This window comes from Bombyx mandarina, chromosome 16 (assembly GCF_030267445.1).
Source record: "Bombyx mandarina strain Sakado chromosome 16, ASM3026744v2".
Classification (NCBI taxonomy): Eukaryota; Metazoa; Arthropoda; class Insecta; order Lepidoptera; family Bombycidae; genus Bombyx; species Bombyx mandarina.
Genome location: NC_143222.1, coordinates 275556 through 292928, shown reverse-complemented (window position 1 = coordinate 292928; position 17373 = coordinate 275556). Strand labels below are relative to the sequence as shown.

Genomic DNA, 17373 nt, shown 5'->3' with positions numbered 1-17373 from the left:
ATTTTATGCGTAATAGCTTTACGACAAGATATTAACATTTACGGTCACGTTAGGACGAGTTCAATGGCCTCGGAGGGAAGGCGATTGATCGGGAAAGGTTCCACCAGCTTTCACTCCTGTAAATTCACAGCGTTTTCAGGGGAAACTTCCCATCAACTTGAAACTTTTGAGAGTCGTCGTGGCCTAAAGGATAAGACGTCCGGTGCATTCGTGTCGAGCGATGCATCGGTGTTCGCAAGTGGGTACCAATTTTTCCAATAAAATACCTACTTAACAATGTTCACGATTGACTTCCACGGTGAAGGGATAACATCGTGTAATAAAAATCAAGCCGCGTATTTACTGGTGGTAAGACGTCTTGTGAGTCCGCACGGGTAGGTACCATCATCTCACCCCTTTCTGCTGTGAAGCAGTAATGCGTTTCGGTTTGAATGCCGGGGCAGCCGTTGTACTGTTAAGAGTGAGACCTTACAACTCATGTCTCAAGTTGGGTGGTGGTATTTATGTTGTAAATGTCTATGAGCTCCGGTAACCACTTAAGATCAGGGGGTCCGTCCGTCTAAGTAATATAAAAAAATGATGCCACGCGGCCTACAATCCCGCCTGTCCATTTACGCCAGTCAATTGTGGAATTAAATAAAGTTTTTTTTTACCGTAATTAAGTTCCGTTTTATTTGGAAACGATCATTTTAAGTTAAATTCGTGTTGCGTGTGACCTTGATTGGGTTTATCTGCAGGTTAAAATTTATCAGTAAAATCGAAGAGTACGTAAATGTAGCGTCTATTTCTTAGAGGTATCTTGAGGTGGCCGGGAAAATGAATAAATGCCTTTACTTCTACAAATACTAATTATATTATCTATATATTAATACGTGAAGCAAAAACTTTGATCCCATTTTACGAAAATTGCGCGGACGGAGGAGTACGAAATTTTCGACACTTATAGAGAATATAGAGTAGAAGTGCACAATGCTAATATTTTTTTTAATAATGCATAAAAGATACATTATGACATTATTTTTGAGAGCTTCCGCTGCGTGCGCTGCAGAAATAGTTAAAATTTCACTAAAATAATATATGACAGAATTGTTCCCCTTTAAAAGATCTAAAAAAAAGTCCGCGACAGCATGTGTCTATATGTTAAGGCTGGCTCACTATAACGTTTTTTATGCTAACCAATTTTTTTCTAAAATAAAACATTATTTGTGAACTATTTATTCCACGCGGACAAAGTCACGGGCAAAAGCTAGTAAGTCACAAGCTTGTATACACACTGTTCAATAAAATAATGGTGGATTGAAGATTTAACTGTTTCACATTCATTCATTTCATTACATGAGCGCATGAATGTGTTCAAAGATGTATGTAGTAAGAATGATGCATCCCAAGAATAATAATTATTGTTGTGAGCGCGCCGACGTTTTTTTTAGGTTTTTTTACGATTCCAATGTTTCAAGTCGAAAAAATTAATGAACACAATTCAGGAACACGTCGATTGATCGATAAGTTAAATTTCCGCGTACAGATTATTTAGATAGCGCCATCAAGCTATTTTGTACATTTGTAGATAATCACAGAAAACACATGATTACCGATGATGGGAGTTTGGTTTATCTGTGCGATTGATGGACATGCAAGTGACTGTGATAACCTCACGGCATACCTGACTGCAAGCGTTAAACACCACGTTGTCAGCACCACAATCCTCTGAGGGACGAGGAAAGATCGCAAATAATTATTCTATTGGTAAACCTTTTTTTTGCTACCAAAAGGTTCTTGATTACTTTGGTCACATTGCTCGGCGGCCACCAGACAACCTTGAAAATTGACTGTGGTCGGCAAGGTAGAAGGGAAAAGGCCGGCTGGCCGCCAAACCGTTGATCAGATCAGGTAACTGCGCTCACTGGACTCTCTGTTGCGACCGCCCTGAGAGAAGCCGAAAACCGAAGGAAATGGAAGCTGATGGTACAAAGAGCCACGAAGGGCTTTCAGGGACACGACCTTCAGCAATGAAGGATGCGACTAAGAAGAAGGAAACTTTTCAGACTCAGAAACACGGTAGCAAATAAAATATTTTTACTACCGTGAAATATATACTAGTCAACGATCTATCTGATCATAGCTTGATAGTCGCTAATAGATGTCAGCTGTTTTAAAATGAGTGGAAATTGTCGCAATCCAACTGACATGCTGTGAGCAATAGGCCGTTGTAGTAAAGTAGACTAAATCCTCGGAGACCTAAAGGAGACCTCGCGAAGCAGCTGCTCTTGAGTTTTTAGGTCTCCTTCGCAGGCGCTCGGGTAGCTGTTAGCAAATCCTACCCCTCCTGACAGAGCCTTTGCTTGCCCACTTATCCTGGTGAAACTGGAAAGGCATCCGAAACAACAGTAATCCATCAATCATAAAAAAGAAAACTAAATCCCCTGAGTCGCTGAACAATTCGCGTCCGAACCTTGACAGCACTGAGCGCATCTTTCTTCGGAAACCTCCCCACGAAATGGTCTCGCTAGGGGCGTATACAATCGTCTAACGGGATTTCACCCCACTCCTCTTTCACAAATCTCTAGTATAGCATATAGTTTTTTTTTTATTGCTTAGATGGGTGGACGAGCTCACGACCTAACTGGTGTTAAGTGGTTACCGGAGCCCATGGACATCTAAACGTAAATGCCGCCACCCACCTTGAGACATGATTCGTAAGGTCTCACTTTTAACAGTACAACGGCTGTCCCGCCCTTCAAACCGAAACGCATTACTGCTTCACGGCAGAAATAGGCAGGGCGGTGGTATCTACCCGTGCGGACTCACAAGACGTCCTACCATCAGTAATAAAAGTAGTCATTTGGGGTCTCATTCACTACTTAATCAGCCAAGCATCAAACTATCATTTGTAGAGAATGCTATAACGATCGAAAGATGAAGAGAAATCGACAAAGATGATTCTTCGGAACACACTATGGGCGATCCCGGGAGATCTAGATAAAACAGACGAATCACAGAAACCGAAATAATATTTCGAACGCCGTAGCCATCATTTCAATAAACTCCGCAATGGAAATCCCGATGGGTATTCATAGAGGCTCAGCAATATTACCGACCTACGACACTAAAAAACTACTGATTATGTTGGTAGTACTCACATTATTGTACACAAAAACGCATGCGTTCCATATGGCGGTATCGACGTTGGACGCCGCGTGTGGCCCAATGCTCAAATTAGTATTTGAACTTCGGCACACAGAATTCTCGGTATGCATTCAAATATAACTCTCTGTAGGGCTGTTCTTCACGAGGGGATGTTACGAACAAAGTAAAATTTAAATTGGCATCTTCGTAAATGTCCTTCCTTTTTTTTAGACAAAAGAGTTCACGGCTTGGCGGTAAATATTCTCTGTACCCCAGTGTGCTTAGTGCGAGTTTTATAACGTTCTCGATCGCGCCAAAGTTAGCACAATTTTTTATGGAGTTGGAGACGTTTGCCTACGTTTGCCACTAGGGGCGCAGTTAACAACGCCCCAACGCCCCCGGGTTAGAGCGTAGAGCCCCGAGAGCCCACCTACTGGTTAGGTTACGCTGGCATAGCCTCTCAAAGCGACCACATAAGTAGGTAAAAAAAATTATTGTCAGTAATCATAAGCATTTTTAGAGCATTTAAGGCTTAATACGATTAAGCTACTGTCAATGTCGAAGACTGTGATACAATAAAGTGTAAAATTGCGATCGTGGCGCATCAAATAAAACTATTCCACTGTTACACTTTTATTGTTCTCTTCTAAAATCTATTGTTATTATAATTAAAAATTTACTGACATCTTTTTTAGCCTTGCTAATTCAATCGTCTTCGCCATCTTGCTTTTCTCTGTCATTCTCTTTTCCCTTTCTTACCGTTTTCTCTCACTCACATCTTAACGTTCCGTTCCATACTATTTCATACGTTCCATTCTTACCAATCCCACAGAAGTATAATTTTTTTTATAAATATAATCCTAAAATGTAAGCTTTACAAATCAGGAGAAAAATAACGAGTCTTTTTAGGTTATTACGAGCTCCTAACAAATTTTGATGCATTGCACAAAACAGAATAAATTCATATTGGTTAAGTCGTGAAAATTAACGAATACAAACGCACAGACAAACAAGCGAGACAAGAGTTTGTAGGTAGACAATAAAACCTTACTCTAATCGATATCGAACGATAAACTTCGATTTTAAAATTATTTCATTTGAAATATAATGTGCTATCTACAATGTTCTCTGTGTTTATAACGTCGCTAGGATTATCACAAACTTACGGTTTTTGTATTAAGCCCGCTACACCATTGTGTAGGATAAAGATGGCATTAATAGTTAGATTTTTTTTATTTGTGGCCTTTTTTAATTGAAGTCGGTTATTTAAACATACTGCAACGCAGGGCAGGGCTTGTTTCCTTTCGCTAGATAATTTATGAACTAGCTTCAGTAACCTCTACATATGTACCAAGCAGAATACATTAACAAATATCTCTAGTGATGTCCATCTATTTACTATTACATCACACGATGACTAAAACGTTTTAAAGAAAACAAAAACGTATTCGTATCGTTAATCTTATCGATAATACATTTATTAACCGAATTATCGATGTTCGGTGACGTCAGCAGATAAATTTTATCGCGAAAAAAAATTATCTAAAATTTGCATGGCGACCGAACGTTGCACTTCAAGCCGGAATTAAAATTGATAACGCGGTTGCAGTTATTTTTTTTTATTGCTGACAAAACTACCTGTTTTCATTACATAAATGTAGGTACATATATTAATTCAATTAAAACACCTACGACTTTTAATTTTAAAACTAAAATCAACGTGGATGCGGCGCCTCCATGAAGATGATGAATCATTTATCTATACTATGCTCATGCGTATCTAATTTCTGTCTTCGTTACTAGTAGAACCAGAGTAGAGCGCATATCCGCGTATACTAAAGCATAGGTATAATATGTTCCTAAAAACTTCGAAAGACAAAAATAATTTAAAAACTCCGAATAATTTTAAGTTAAAATGACTCAGTGAAGAAATAAACGAATTTGCATTAAAAATTATCATTTAATTTACATTTTCATGACATTTGTCTCAAAGTTTAAAGAGCATTATTGAGGATGAGCTGACGAGCTTAAAATATAGCAAACTAAGTTAAGAGACTTGAGCTCGGATAATAAAGTTACATCGACCATACAATTGCACAGCGGTGAGTAACAGACAAAATAAAAAAAATATATACATATATGTAACAATATTTCAATACATTATTCACAAATGCCAATCCAAGGCGTCATTGAAATGACATAATTTCCTGTTTATTATCATCATCCCATTCAATATTTTTCGTTCAACAATTAATTTTCGTCTGTTCAATATTCAATTCGATCCATTTTTAATGACAGGTATACACCTGTCATTAAAAATTACAGCTAGTATCTACAGCTTATGTGTCTTGTACAAATACCTGTCTTTTGCGCTCGTTATTTCTGCCGATTTTTTTTAGGAGAAAACATACATGAATGACGCTTGTATTAAAATTATAATTATTTTCAACTTTAATAACCCAAAAAATATTAAATATAAAAACGTGTTTCACAAAAAAGAGCCTTTTTTTTCTTTCTTAAAAACAATTAATACTCCCAACTTAAATCAAACAATTATCAAAATTGCGAACAATTAAAAAACACGACCACAAACCTTAGTCGATGAAAAAATCTAGCCGGTCCCGTTGATCACAGCACTATTCGATAAATCACAGCACTATATCGAAATTGCTACACGAAACTATCGATAGTCGATAGACGGAGCTACTCGGCACGCGTGCGAACGATGCCAGTACTACAATTAGACTGACGCTATGTAGAAGTTATGACTTGATATGTCGCTTGCAAACGACGCGTGCAAGTTTCGCGACACAAACACAGCCTTGGCGGCACATTTCTAGACAGATCTTCATTTTTACGAGTGAATAGGTAATGAAGAATGCATTAGAGATGCGCATTTATCACACGCTCAGAGTCTGCCGCGGCTTCGGTCGGAATAATAATGAAACAGATATAATTGTTATTGCTGCATTGACGAGACGGCCAAGACACATGAATGCCACCGCCCGCTTTGAGACATGAGGTCCAAGTCTCAATAGTATTGCGTAATATCTCTCCCACCTTACAAGCCGGAACTTATCCGCCGAAAAAAGCTAGCAGATACTACCTATCTTTTTCGGCAGATTCCATTGCGTGCGGATTGGTGATAGAGCATACCATAATAGTAAAGATGTCTTGAGAATTCCTCTTATCTTCATGTCTTGAAATCTTGACATTTTGAGGGGATCCCGACCAAAGTCAGGATCGCATCATTCAGCTAACATGATTCAAAATTATTGTAACCAAACCTCTCAACTGTTTTAACATATACATATCTATACAACTGATTTTAACAAATAAATAGTATTCTAACTAAAAATATTATCATATCATCATTCTCCCAGTCATCTGTTGTGGGCGCAACAAGTTGTCTCTTTCCATACTCCTATATCATTTATTCGCTCACTCCCCTCTTACACATATCGTCATACTACACATTTATAACTAAAAAATATTAATCGACATTAAAAGAAGTTTATCTCGAAGAATATGTCTTAGTCTTCACATAGTCAATAGCGTTGTACAAGCCGCAGCCCAATCAAATTTAACATCAACACGGCGATCCCAATTAAGCACTTTACGCCAACCACTAGGCTCCCTCGCGTCGTGATTTCTGCCCGTTTCGGCTTTTTCGCACCGAATCCGGTTCGCCTGGCCATCGGGCTGTCCTTGAACGTATAGAATACAATGACACACACGCTGACCTCTTAATAATCTTGTTCTCATCTAAAAATCAAGGCTTAGGTAATGTCGTGAAAACTAAACAAGAGATAATCTTGTATATTTTTATTGTTGTTGTTTCTATTCGTTTTCTTTGTGAGTCAGGACAGTCGCTTACATAATGGCTATTGAGATTTTCCTCCCGGATTCTGCTGCAAGCCCATCCCGTTCCATTTAAAATCCTATCCAATTCAAAATCCAATCTAAGCCTATCCAATCCTATAGCCTATCCAATTTAAAAAGTTTTGGTTTTTTTAGGATTTAAGGATTACTGGTGGCCCGGAGGCCTTTCCAATTTCACCAGGGCAGGTGGGCGAGCAAAGGCTCAGCCAGGAGGGGTGGGATTTGCTAACAGCTGCCCGAGCGCCTCCGAAGGAGACCTAACAACTCAAAAGCAGCTGCTTCGCGAATGTATCTACTACCGGATCGGAATCGAGTCCCGCTGAAAAGATCCGGCGAGAAACTCAGCGGACTGATGTATGGGCTAGGTTGCACGTCGAGCACTTTGTCGAGCTCGACGAGTACGGCTACCGGGGTCCCTAAACCTGCTCCTAGTGTTAGAGCTGAAGGCGTCTAATGCAATGCGGATCTAATGGATCCGTAAGGACGTGTCTAGGGCGTCGACGATGACTGGCTCCTGCGTGATCAGGATTCGGGGAGTAGTCAGCGGTGGGAACGATAAGGCGATTATCGTAACGCATAGCCTTATCGAATGAGTTTTTGTCTCAGAAGGAGATTTTGGGAGTTGTAGACGGGATATATCGGTACATCGACCACAAACTCGTTTAGAATTTCCAACATGAAACACTTTAAAAACCTCTAAAGCTTGTATGCGCTACCTTATATCTCGCCTATGGTTCTTATTATATACACTTCAATTAAAATATCATCATTTGCTTTGGAACACAGACTAGCATACAATCTGCCGGCTACCTTCGACCAGCGATATTAGGATACACTCAAGCCGAGTTACTTCAAACTTCGTTCGAAAAATGACATATCTCATAATCATAACAGTGAGGCGAGCGCCGTGCTGGAATTACAACCCAGCCAAGATGTTGATGGTGAAAAATTTGCATTAAACTGCGTGAGCGACAATAATTAAAAACTAAAAGTTTCCGTCTGCGGTTCGAAGTCTTGCGACTCATAGAGTGACAGAATAAAACAAAGACTTATTGAACAATTTTCTTTCTACAGACATCGATTTTCCAAAGAACAATGTAATTGAAAGTTACAAGTAATTTCACGGCGAGATGCAAGGCCGGGGTTAATGTGACAGCGGTGATTATAGGCGGAACAGGACTAGGATGCGCTCGTAAGAAATACTGCGGTTTTAAAGAGATCTTATTATGTTAAGTAGTCTATAAACAGTACCGCAAAATTATAATTTTCATAATTAGGACCTCTTGTTAGTCCGCACGGGTAGGTATAATAGCCGGCAAACTTCTTGAGCATTTGTTGACGTAGTGGGGGTAAGTTTGCGCATGGTACACTCACGTGCAAAAACATTATTTACGCTGCGTCATAACGCAATTAAATTATTAAAATCAACATATGTATTTATTTATATATTTATTAGAACATCAACAAAAAATATAGGTTAATAATTGTAATAATTTAATCTTGGGGTAATATAGATATTCCTTCTATTAAGTCAAAACTAGAGCTGTTGCCAGGTCTTGGTTCAGTTGAAGCGAAGCTGGTATTTGTAATTTTTTTTTCGTTATCATAATCTTGACCATCATCATCATCACTGTTTTCATCACCCGAGTCGCCATAATCGTGATGAGTCGACATAGGGCTCATCGGTGTAGTTTACAACTCGGTCGTTCGATCTTCTTTTTTGGCTAATTAATTATTTTTTTAAGATATTACTTTTTTCAATTACCAGCTTCCGATTATTTTCTGTTTTTTTTTTTCATCTGAAGTCTAGCTCTTTCATAATTCGTCGTAAACTTCATTCCGAGCCATTAAAATGTATATCTTCTTTAAATTTTTCGAAGCCTTTCTACGGTACGGAGTTTCGCTGCTTGTTATGTAGTTATTATGATTACATCTTTTTATTACAGATTGAACGAAACTATCCATTCCGGTAACTTTCTTCTTCCCTGATCTTTTCTTACCCGGAATCCCAAACACGGCGAGCAAGCCAGAGCCTTTAGCTTCGTTAATAATGCACCTAACAGTACTCACTGATGTTTTTGTTGCTTCCGAAGTCTGTTTTACTTTTTCCATATCATTCTTCCCCTGTTTTATAATGAAGCAATATACGTCGTACACAATTTTTCTACCCTTTCTTTTGATTACTACACCAGTTTGTCGCGGCATAGTGTATTTTTTATAAAAAATCAACAAACACTCAACAAATAGCAATGGCAACAAAGTCAACAAGCAATTATAACAAATAACTTAACGATTAATAACGATAGATTTTTCACTGTACGCAAGCGTACTTTTGGGAGCGAGCAGAATGAGGGCGCGGTGCGGGGCGCAGGGTTCGACTGATCTACCAATAACGCGCTCGATACGATTTCCCCTGCCGTCGCGCCTTACCCTCACCACCAAAGTGATCTAAAATTCGGTTCTGCGCAGTCAAGGTCATTTGCTCAAGATGTTTGCCGGTTACTATACCACCACCCTGCCTATTTCTGCCGTAAAGCAGTAATGCGTTTCGGTTTGAAGGGTGGAGCAGCCTTTGTAACTATACTTGAGACCTTAGAGGGTGGCGTATTTATGTTGTAGATGTCTATGGGCTCCAGTAACCACTTCACACCAGGGCTGTGAGCTGGAACTGTTCTCGTCGAATGTCGAACGAAGGGTTCGACGTGCACATAGATACAAACCACTGAGTTTCTCGCCGGATCTTCTAAGTGGGTTGGGATTCCGATCCGGCGGTAGGTTCAGCGAACTACTGCTCTTGCTAAAGCTAGTGCTACCAAGTTCTCTCTGGTTGAGCCCCGTGACCTCAACTACCCATCTGCGCGTAATTTACAGGGACCATTAGGCTGCCAAAGAAAAAAAAAATATCACTGCAAAAATAGACGAAACGATAATATTTACCGATGCACGTGAGCTATCAAATTATACTTTAGGGTTTACTTAAATTATTACAAAAAAAACAATGTAACAAATTGGAACTAAACCATACCGAAAGATAAATTACAGGGAATTAATGCAAAGGTAAAATGTCCAAATGTGGTTTTTCAGAAATCGTACCCATACTAAATATTATATATTTTTTAATTAGAGCTATTTATGTGACACCTGTCCACCAATAGGAACTCCAAGAAACAAAATAACCAATTTAATTCGCTATAATCAGTCAATCAACTCTTTAACCCAACAATAAGACCACAACCTTACTCTTTTCCCAACACAGCTAATAATAACCTACAAAAAGACACTTTTACTCATTAAGTACATATTACGTGTGAATTTTATAAGTGACGCTGTCATCTCTGTGTTTGACAACAGCTACGATCGCCGTGCGGGCAATTAAGATTTTAATTAAACATTTAATGTGTCACAACGCCTTTCAAAACGAGTCGTTAACTCAAATTACCGCTGACACTCAGGTGGACATAATGGATGATTGTGAACCCCTTGTAATCGACTACCAGCAGCAAAACTTCAGTTTGTGTGTTAAGAAGAATAACACATACTTAATATCGAGAACAAAGGTGCTTAGACAATAAACAAATCGTGTTTATCTACGCCACACCCACATTCTCTTCTAAATACGCAGAATACTTTCCCTATCGGACTTGCAATTGATAAGCACTCGATAAGACTGTTATTTTTAAACTAATTATTATAATAACGATATATAAAAATAGTCAAAAGGATCGAAATAAAATTTTACATTGTTTGCTATCAAGATTTGTCGCAGTTGTTCCACGGCTAATTAATTCTCCGTATTTGTTCCTTTGAAATCGAAAAACGGGCCGTTTTACTATAAATAGACATTGTTATTGCCATGGCTTCGTTTAGGGCCATCCCCCAGTGGTGTTTACGAGCCCAGATGCACCCCTCAGCCTTCCCTATATGGTTAGAAATGCACACATTTCACAACAACCGTTCTTAGTGATCTCAGATACACAGAATTAGTATTTATTTTCTTCTTCGTAATCTAATCTAAATAAATGTTCCAAAGCTAGCGGTCCCATGGTTGGATTATTTCCTGTGTTATGACGAACATTCTCGTCTGCAAACGCAAATAATTTTTTTTTCAATATTACTAATATATTCCTTTTTTTTTTAATCCTACCTAAGCTGGTAGCCTTGAGAGGCTATTCCAGCGTAACCTTAACTAGTAGGTGAGCTCACGGGACTCAAACCTGACGACGTTGCTAACACGAACCCTAGCAAGAATCGTGCTTCGCAGAATCTACCACCGGATCGGAAACGCGACCCACTGAGAAGATCCGGCGAGAAACTCAGTGGGCTGTGTCTGAGGGTTAATTTACTCGTCGAGCCCTTCGTCGCAAGCGACGGGTTCGACGAGAACGGTGACCGGTGCTTGAAGTACCTAGAAGCACCGTTAGTGGATCGGGAGGATCCGAGATGACGTGTTTTGCGCGACGTCGACTGCTTTCCATTCTTTCCGCAGGATCGGGAATAATATATTCCAACACTGATAAAGTCAAAATTGTATTAAAACCTAAACTGCTACGTTCACCTACTTGCTTTAAGAAGGCACTCATTGTACCAAAATTTTTAATCTGCAACAATAACCTCTTTTCAAGTCTGCTGAAATAGGAAACAGATAACAATACGAGATAAGACGTGTTAGTAATTGGAAATACCTGCTAAGTACAGTCAAGTTTCGAGGAAACATAATTATTCAGCTGTTTTATCTGTTTAACGTATTATTACCGGTGGTAGGACCTCTTGTGAGTCCGCACGGGTGGGTACTACCACCCAGCCTATTTCTGCCGTGCAGCAATTATGCGTTTCGGTTGAAGGGTGGGGCAACCGTTGTAACTTACTTGACAACTTCGAACTTATATCTCAAGGTAGGTGGCGCTTTTACGTTGTGGATGTCTATGGGCTCCAGTAACCACTTAACATCAGGTGGGCTGTGAGCTCGTCCACCCATCTAAGCAATAAAAAAATAAAAAATAAAAATAAAATGAAGAAACTCTTTTCCGAAGCCCATATTATCTGGAACCGCTGCGTTCATCGACAGTGCGTTTCCAAAGATCTTCTTTGCCACGTACCATCCGGCTTTGGAATGAGCTCCCCTCCACGGTATTTTCCGAGCGCTATGACATGTCCTTCTTCAAACGAGGCTTGCGGAGAGTACTTAATGGTAGGCAGCGGCTTGGCTCTGCCCCTGGCATTGCTGACGTCCACGAGTGACGGTGACCACTTACCATCGGGTGGGCCTCGTCTGCCTACAAAGGCAATAAAAAAAAAAGTTCGTAAGGAGTCACGTATTAGGAGAGTTTTCAAAAAGGCTCATGTTCATCACTAATTCATATCTATATTGTTTTTCTTAATGCCGTAGTAAGCTGACGGTCATGTGGCCCACCTGATTGTAAGTAGTGACAGCTACTCATGGATATCAGCAATGTCAGAGGCACAATCAAACAACGGCCTATTGCTAAAGACTCTTCTCAAAATTCGTTTTATACATATCATAGCGCTTGGGAAAAACATTGGGAGAGGTATCCATTCAAAATCAGGACGGTACGTGGTAAAAAAGCCTTCTGAATTGCACTGGGTATAATGCACCATTTACAGATGGTATGAATGAACTCTAGTGCAATGGTAAAATTGAGATGAAAACATCATTGTAATATTATTGAAACTTCAACCTTATTTCTAAATTGAAGAAATCTGCATTTTCATTGTATACAGACTTCGGCAACGACTTAAAACTGGACGGGCCCTAATCTCTTCTGCCCATCCGCAGCCCAAAACAACATAGACGAATTATGTACATTCAACTTATTAAAATGGGACATTATTTCTACAATGATAACAATTAATAGAATAATCATGGACTAGCGGCCCGCTCCGGCTCCGCTCGGGTCTTTAACAAAAATTTCAACGATATTTGACGCTGTTTTATTTTTTTAAACAAAAGAACACATATTGCAGCATAGCTATAATAGTTAGACATATGCTGTCGCTACACTTTTTGTAAATAATAATGTGTTCTACAAAGTCGTAGTACATTATTTTATTCTATCGTCAATAGTTTTCGCAGGGCACGCGATGTAAAGAATATTTTAGGTAATTTTTTTACACCTTGTTTTACATTACTGGAGTTTTAGTAAGGATCCCCAATTTTTTTCAAAAAAGATTATAGCCTGTGTCGCTCAGGAATAGTGTAGATTCCAAACAGTGAAAGGATTTTTCAAATCGATTCAGTAGTTTCGGAGCCTATTCAATACAATCAAACAAATCTTTCCTCTTTATAATATTAGTATAGAAGTATAGATATAACAAAAATAGTTCAAGTCATTGACCCGGACAAATTGTGCAATGGCTTACATTCCGGACGTGTCTCATAAGCTCGCCGCTGAAAGGTGTAACTGGCACTATGCCAGGTGACATCGGGAGTTATGCGCTCACTCCATGAGAAGGTGGCTTAATTGGCGTCTCCGAAAACCCATCTATTTTACTGCGTTTTAATGCGCCGTTATCTGAACATTTCAAGTCGAACCGTTTGTCGGACATCAATAAGCCGTTCTTTCGACACAGCCTCTTGAGCGAATCAACATAAGAATCGATAGAGAGCCGTAAGGGAATCCAAACTTTTGAGTGTCTTGTGAGTCCGCACGGGTAGGTTACGCTTCTGTTACTGCTTCACGGCAGAAATAGGCAGGGTGGTGGTACCTGGTCTACCCGTGCGGACTCACAAAACCTAACCTAGTCCTATTACCAGTAATTACGCAAATTTTATTTATTATAAAAAAAAGAACATAATATTCCTAACCTACAAAAGTACATGTTATTATCCGCAACACGCTTCGTCAGATTATAGAAATAGTTATCAGCAACATGCTTCGTCAAAAACTACAATACTTACTTTCAGCTACAAGCATCGTCATAAGACGCAAATTATAATGTTTCTGGTTTGATGTTTATTACACATTATTTATATTTTATTATTATTATTATTTTATATGTTATGTCCTTCACCGCAGAAGTCAATCGTGAACATTTGTTAAGTACGTATTACATTGGAAAAGTCGGTACCCGCATGCGGGATTCGAACACCGGTGCATCGCTAGATACGAATACACCGGACGTCTTATCCTTTAGGCCACGACGATTTCAATTGAGCTCGATTTGTACTCGTGGCTTGTTTGATAAATGGTTCAACTGGTTTTTGTTTGCAAGTTGCTCGATCATCGATCACGCCACATCTCGTGACCAGCTGACCATCGCTTGAAGCTTCCAGAGTGCCCAGTTCAACTTCCAATGTAACTTGACCCTTCTATATAGCTGTGTTACCTAATAACTCATTTACTTTTACTCGCGTGTATGAGATAGTTAGTTCACATACAAGTATCGGGAGATCAATAGAAAAAACTAGTGTCAAAAAAATTTAAGCGTAGATTTAGAAAAAAAACATGTACTGTTGTCTCATCATACCACCTGGAGCTACTATCTATACTAACCATACTACCTGGAGCCACTGCGTTCATCCACAGTGCGCTTCCAGAGATCTTTTTTGCCACGTACCATTCGGCTTTGGAATGAGCTCCCCTCCACGGTGTTTCCCGAGCGCTATGACATGTCCTTCTTCAAACGAAGCTTGTGGAGAGTGTTAAGCGGTAGGCAGCGGCTTGGCTCTGCCCCAGGCATGGCCGACGGTAACCACTCACCATTAGGTGGGCCGTCTGCCTTCATGGGGAATAAAAAAAATATTGTCCATTTTTTCCCCTACCTATGCTGATAGCTTTAGAGGCAATTTCAGCTTCACCTTAACGTGTAGATGAGCTCACGGTGCTCAAACCGGGAGTGTTGCTAACACTGGCCCTAGCAGAGCAAAGCTTCACAGAATCTACCACCGGATCGGAAACGCGACCCACTGAGAAGATCCGGCGAGAAACTCAGTGTGCTATCTGTCAAAGCTCCCCGAATAAAGAATGAAGAAATGAATTAGAGGAAACGATGAAAGAAAAAAACACTTGGTTAGTTAAAATTCGATACACACATTTCGTATTCTAAAACAACAACATTTTTTTCTCCAAGGTGACTCAGGCCTTTGTCTTTGACTGTTTATTTTGCTTCGAGCTTGTTGGGCCACTGAAATATGATTGTAGAGGATTTCCAAGGACGCGGTTGAACGAGATTCGAAAAGACTCGTCGGCGTTACGACACTTTGAATTTAAAATGTATTTTTTTTATACATGTTTTTAAATTAACGTTTGTAACGATTCACTGATATTGTTATTAGAGGCCTGCAGCTCAAGCACTAGCAGACTTAGGATCCCTGGTAACCAACCATCCGGCTTTGGAATGAACTCCCCTCCACGTTTTTTCCCGAGCGCCATGACATGTCCTTCTTCAAACGAGACTTGTGAAGAGTATTAAACGGTAGGCAGCGGCTCGGCTCTGCCCCTGGCATTGCTGAAGTCTATGGGCGACGGTAACCACTCACCATCAGGTGGGCCATATGCTCGTCTGCCTACAGGGGCAATAAAAAAATAAAAAGAAAACTATACGGTGTACGAGCACGGTGAAACCTAGCCCACACATTAACATGCTGAGTTTCCCGCTAGATCTCTTGCTCAACGAACCACAATTTCCAAAGCTATTAGATGCAGTTTCCCTTGAGTTATTAAATCTCGTTCGGATGCAACCTAACCCAAACCAGCCAGCCAGCCAAGGAGCCAGTTACCATCGTCGCCCTAGATACGTCCTTACGGGTCCATCAGATCCAATAACCTTTGCATTAGACGCCTTCAGCTCTAACACTAGGAGCAGACTTAGTAACCCCGGTAACCGTACTCGTCGACAAAGTGTTTGGCGTGCAACCTAACCCAAACATCAGACCGCTGAGTTTCTCACCGGATCTTCTCAGCGGGTTGCGATTCCGATCCGGTAGTAGATTCATTCGCGAAGCAGCTGCTCTTGAGTTGTTAGATCTCCTTTGGAGGCGCTTGAATAGCTGTTAGCAAATCCCACCCCTCTTGACTGAGCCTGTACTCGCCCACCTGTCCTGGTGAAAAAATGGCACGGGAAACAAATTTAATTGTGGTCAAAGTCGGTCTTTGTTGAGTGTATTTTCATAGCTTAGTTCAGTTTCTTTTTGCTTGAGACAGATCATTATTATTTATTGTTCTCGAAGAAATTATAGGTTACCACATCCAACAGTAAAAGTGAAAACATCATATCAACTTGGCTACCGTAGCGCCAGCGGCGTCGTTGCTCAAACGTCTCCTGACCCCTTCACAAGAGATCACCGATGATAAAACGTTATTTATTCTGCCGTCTATTGCACAATTAGACGGGTCAAATTGTTTGATTACAAATGTTAAGGTGTGGCTTATGGTCATCAGTACAGAGAGATCTGTTTATCTAAATGACTGATCTAGTGAAGTTTTAGCGGTCTAATATGTTCTCACGTGGTCACGTAACAGTGTGAGCCTGTTATCTGATGGGTACAAACTCTCTCGTATAATAATAATATAGTTACTTAATCGAGATTTATTTATAAAAGGTTTAAAAGGACAACAAAATAAACACATATCTGCCACACCCCTCCTGGATGAGTTCTTGCTCGCCCACCTGTCCTGGTGAAACTGGAAAGGTCTCCGGGCCATCAGTAATCCATCAATCCTAAATATTTTAACGTATTGGGACTAATTGGCTAACTCTTTATTAGTAGCTTTTACAGCTTCATGCGAGCGCAACTCTTTAATATTTGAACTGATAACCAGTCGATGGGAGAGGATCATCTGTCTGTCCTATTATTTACATACGATATTAACAAGGTGTACAGGATACCACTGCTTCTACAATATTAACTCCCTCCCTCCCGCTGGTCACTTAGTCCAAAAAAAAATATCTGCTACTGTACTTGATTAATGGTACTCAGTATTTAATTTATAATTAATCGTATTAACAAATCGATATGTCCCTCCCATCCTATTATAAAGGAAAAACAAACAAATCATACAGATTTAAATTTAAAATTATTTTCAACTGAAATACTTAGCAGTTTTATCTCGAGATTACCGATAAATATTGAAAAAAAACACACCTATGAAGTCGCAGCTATACAACACTGTCCCTTTGAAATAAACTTTATTTGCAATACACAAAATATTACGAATATCTAATCAATGAAAAGGTTATTTTCCGTCGAAACCTCTTAGATCTCTAGAACCTCTTAGCATTTATTACTCTTAGACATAAATCTAACCTACATATTATTATCATCCGTACATATTATTATCCGAAACACGGTTGGTCAGATTATAGAATTTTTACTGGTGGTAGGACCTCTTGTGAGTCCGCGTGGGT

At 39.7% G+C, this 17373-nt stretch overlaps 1 protein-coding gene across 2 annotated transcripts in view; it reads right to left on the bottom strand.

The window, feature by feature from the left end:
• Positions 1–17373, bottom strand: part of pigs (GAS2-like protein pickled eggs) — a 149650-nt gene that overhangs the window by 79300 nt on the left and 52977 nt on the right. Inside the window, exon 1 of one of the 2 annotated variants that reach the window (XM_028178655.2) lies at positions 5720–5945. The exons of the other annotated variant lie outside the window; for it this stretch is intronic. The gene's annotated coding sequence lies outside the window, so the exon portion shown is untranslated. Of the gene's footprint in view, positions 1–5719; positions 5946–17373 lie in introns of those variants that run through there. 2 annotated transcript variants of the gene reach the window in all.